We start from the raw sequence: 4,151 nt of genomic DNA, 5'->3' as shown, positions 1-4,151 counted from the left end.
CTTGAAGAAGAGGAAGAGTGCCATTGCATGGAGCATCACCGATATAAAGGGAATAAGCCCCGCTTATTGCTCTCACAAGATCAACCAGGAAGAGGAAGCAAGGCCGGTAGTGCAACACCAAAGAAGATTGAACCCGAACATGCATGAAGTGGTCAAGAAGGTAGTAGTCAAGCTTTTAGATGTGGGGATCATTTATTCTATTTCTGATAGTCCATGGGTTAGTCTTGTTCAAGTAGTACCCAAGAAAGGAGGGATGACGGTCGTAAAAAATGAGAAGAACGAGATTATTTCGACCCGAATGGTAACCGGTTGGCGAGTGTGCATCGATTATCGAAAGCTAAACGATGCCACTGGTGAAGACCATTTTCCTTTACCTTTTATTGATCAAATGCTTGAGAGATTGTCCGACCATAGTTATTATTGTTTCTTAGACGGATTTTTGGGCTACTTCGAAATACCCATAAACCCAATGGACCAAAAAAAGACCACTTTCACTTGCCTGAGTGGGACTTTAGCCTATCGCCGCATGCCCTTTGGGTTATGCAATGTACCTGCGACATTTCAAAGGTGTATGACAGCCATATTCCACGAAATGGTGGAAAAATTCATGGAAGTATTTATGGACGATTTTTTTTTTTGTTTTTGGATATTCCTTCCATGATTGTCTTGCTAACCTTGATTTAATGCTTGCAAGGTGTGAAAAAACCAATTTAGTCCTTAATTGGGAAAAATGTCACTTTATGGTTAAAGAAGGTATAGTTTTGGGCCATAAGGTATCCAAATCGGGGATAGAGGTAGATCGGGAAAAAATAGATACAATTGATAAATTACCTCCACCGACTAATGTAAAGGGAATTAGGAGTTTTTTAGGACACGCGGGTTTTTACCACCGTTTCATAAAAGATTTTTCTAAAATAGCTAGACCTCTAACACAATTGCATTTAAAAGATGCACCATTTAATTTCACTAAAGAGTGTCTAGAGGCCTTTGAATTTTTGAAAGAAAAACTAACTAATGCCCTGATCATTATTGCCCCGAATTGGAAATTACCTTTTGAAATAATGTGTGTTACAAGTGACTTTGTATTAGGAGCTGTCCTTGGTCAAAGGGTTGATAAGCACTTTCGACCCATTTATTATGCAAGTAAGTGTTGGATAAGGTGTCTAAGTCCATAACTATTTCGGGCGTGTACTTGACCCGACCAGGCATGGTCCATTTGGGTTGCATGGCACCATGCAATTGGATAGACTAAATGAGAGAAATAACACTTGGAGATTATTAATATATTATAAGTTCTAATATATTAATAATATTATTTGATTAGTTGATCAAAGAATTAATTTGGAATTAATTAAGTGATCAAAGGATAACTAATTAAATATATGGGTTGATTATGTAAATCATCCATATATTGTATAGTGGGCTAAGAGGCTCCATGGATTATCAAGTTGGGTTCTACCCATAGGATGCTCCATGGATGCTCCATGGGAGTTACAAACCCATGGGTCATGGAAATGAAGAGTTATGACACATTAGGGTTTACATGGTGTAACCCTAGATGTGTCAACACTATATAAGAATCATATTCTCCACCAAAATCGGCTACACTAAGAAACTAGAGGGCTTGGCCGATTTTAAGAAGTGTGTATTATCTCAAGAGTCTTTCCAAGAGCATTTGGTGTTATGTGAAGCATTTAAGGCATCACACTTGGGGTGCTAGGCTCACAAGGTTTCAAGGAACACAAGCAACAACAAGGTAAGTTATTCTATCTATTATTCAAGTTAAAATTGTTCCCCATGTATGCTAGATAGGAATATAGCCTTGGAATTCAACTTTGCATGATAATTAGACAAACATAGATCCAAGGTTATTAGGGTTGCATGTACACTTAGGAAGTGTTAGAATGCTCAAAACCCAACAGTGGTATCAGAGCCTAGGCTTGTTTGTTTGTTATTTGTGCTTAAAAGTTGAAGAAAGTCGAAAATCTTGTTGTTTGACTGATGGACTCGGCGAGTCCATGGGGAGGACTCGTCGAGTTCATGTGTATCTTCAACCTACTCGGCGAGTAGGTTTATGCACTCGGCGAGTAGGGTCGACAGAGTGCAGAATTTCGACTTGAGTTGCTGGAAATGGATTAGAATCATTACCCTAAAATGTTTTGGTACTTGAAAACTTGTTTTAGAAGGTGTAATGTCTTTTCTAACTCATTTACAACAACTAGTTATCAAAATTACAAAGTTATATGTGATTTTGATTCTTGAAAGTGTTCATATTCATATTCTTGTTCTTATGATGTTTAGATGATCATAGGAATTATTTGTAACCTATGTGGTAGATTAATTCATGATCATAATGTGTTTTAATGGAGTCCATAACTTGTCCTCAAGTTATGGAAAACCAAAAGTCTCTTGGATTAAAAACCATTAAAAGAACACAAGAGTTAGGAAAAATGAAAAGTCCTCATTTTATTACTCTATTAAACTCATAAGTTACAAGAGAATGAAAAGTTTTGAAAGTTTACAAAACTTGCCCTCAAGTTTTGGAACAAGTAAAGTTAAGTTAAAACTTTAGTTCCAACCCTTAGAATTTTAAAAAATTAAAATCCAACCCTTATACTTATATTATTATGATTCAATAATTATATATATATGTATAAGAACAAAGTCGTCTTACCGCTAGTACGCCTCATTCACGAAGCCGGTCTATAAGGTGGGTATAAGGTTGTTGCCTATAAAATGGTGACTTAATGGGTGTCCACTCTCACCCACCGCTTGCTTGACCGGTGGAGGGTCGTTAGCCAAACGGGTAAGACAAGGACTTATTAATTCTCATTCAAAGTATGATGAATATTATAAAGTAACTAAATGTTTTATTAAATTCCCAATCTTAGTTACTTTAGGAAAAATGTGAATAACGTGCTATTCCATGAAATTACACTTTACACTTTGATTAAGTCGTTGGTGAAGCGTGTGTGGTTAACCGGCACACTAACTTGGACTTAACAAGGTAGGTAAAGGGTGGCTTAGGGTTTATTATAGTATCGATGGAGCGTGTGTGGTTTACCGGCACATCGATTGAGTGATAAACTTTAAGGGTACCAAGTGATTTGCATGGTTACTTCACACCTCGTTTTGTGATCCTCGGTATCCCAGTCACAAAACTTGGAGGGCACACTCGAGATTGAAACATGCCTTTGAAAAGTTCATTGAATCTCAAAGTATCTAGGAATTTATAAGAACCAATCAAAACCTAATACTAAAATATTGCGGTTTTCGTGGTGGAAATTGGTGAATCGTCATTCACCTACCTTTCAAATATGGTATAGCTTAGATTACGGCATACCTCTTCTAAGTTATATTATATTGTGATTGGATCCTAGCCTTAATATTACATTTGGGTGTTTATTAAGGACTCTCTTATATCTAAACAAATCTTGTCCTTTTCTTTCAGATGTCTTCTAACAATGTTGCTTCTGGCTCTAATCCTAATGGCTCCTTTACCCTTATGAACTTGTGTGGGAAAGTCACCTTTGATGGATCCAACTTCAATGAGTGGATCAGAAACACCAGGATGATTACCCGCTACGAGGACAAAGAATATGTCCTTGACAAGGAGCTTAAGGAGATTGATGAGACCACTGCAACTCCTCAGGAGATCGCTGAATATCGGGCACATGAAAGGGATGCTACGAAAGTGGCTTGCATCATGATGGCCACGATGACAGCGGAACTCCAAAAGTCTTATGAAGATTTCTACCCTTATGAAATGCACCAAGATTTGATGGAAAGATACCATCAAAGTGCAAGACAAGAGAGGTATGAAATCATCTGCTCCATGATAACAACCATGATGAAGGACGGGGAATCCGTCACGAGCCACATGCAGAAAATGCAAAGGTATGTGGATCGTTTGCTGAAGCTTAATGTGAACTTCCCAGAGGCTCTTGCAATAGATATCATTTTGCATTCCTTACCATCGTGCTATGATCAATTCCACATGACATATCACATGAACAAGGAAGAAGTCACACTCAGCAAACTTCAGGGACTTCTCAAGACCGCAGAATCAGGTCTTAAGGGGAAGTCAGTTGCTATCACTCCTACTCAAAACTCTACTCCGGTTTTGGCAATCGGGAAAAGTCGAGGGAGGA

Source organism: Lactuca saligna, chromosome 2, assembly GCF_052625555.1.
Source record: "Lactuca saligna cultivar CGN05327 chromosome 2, ASM5262555v1, whole genome shotgun sequence".
In the NCBI taxonomy this organism is placed as follows: domain Eukaryota; kingdom Viridiplantae; phylum Streptophyta; class Magnoliopsida; order Asterales; family Asteraceae; genus Lactuca; species Lactuca saligna.
Note: the sequence above shows the minus strand (reverse complement) of the source record.